Raw genomic sequence first — 500 nt, forward strand, 5'->3', positions numbered from 1 at the left:
GAAAACTTCCTTTGACTTAGGAGTTGGAAGCCTTTGTGGTTACTGCACAATGCTACAGTTGGAGCCGGGCTTGGCTTCGAAATCCCAACGCAGCCTCCTGGTGCTGAGCTGTAGCTCATGAACCATGTTAGAATGCTACTTCAGAGCACTCCTCCTGTAGGGTTCTGGTTAATAAGTACATGATTTCTCTGTAGGCATCAGGTATTTCTGTAAATGATACAGGTAGTGGACTTCCATTCAAATGTCAGGTATCTTGAAATCTTAATTTCCCTTATCCCATCATGTTTTAATCTCCCCTTTCTTCCAAAGATGAGGAATATCAGACAGGATGTGACCTCCTTGCAGTGCTGCTGATGCTGCCCGTGTATAGCATGGGCTTGGCTGGCAAGGAGGTGGCAGCAGAAAGAAGTTTTGGTCCTTGCCATGCTGACCCTTTTCTGTGCATTGTGCAAGGGGACGTGGTGGGAGGACTTCTGCTGAACTTCAGGGGATTCCTGATG

Source organism: Merops nubicus, unplaced genomic scaffold (assembly GCF_000691845.1).
Source record: "Merops nubicus isolate BGI_N331 unplaced genomic scaffold, ASM69184v1 scaffold3847, whole genome shotgun sequence".
Taxonomy (NCBI): Eukaryota; Metazoa; Chordata; class Aves; order Coraciiformes; family Meropidae; genus Merops; species Merops nubicus.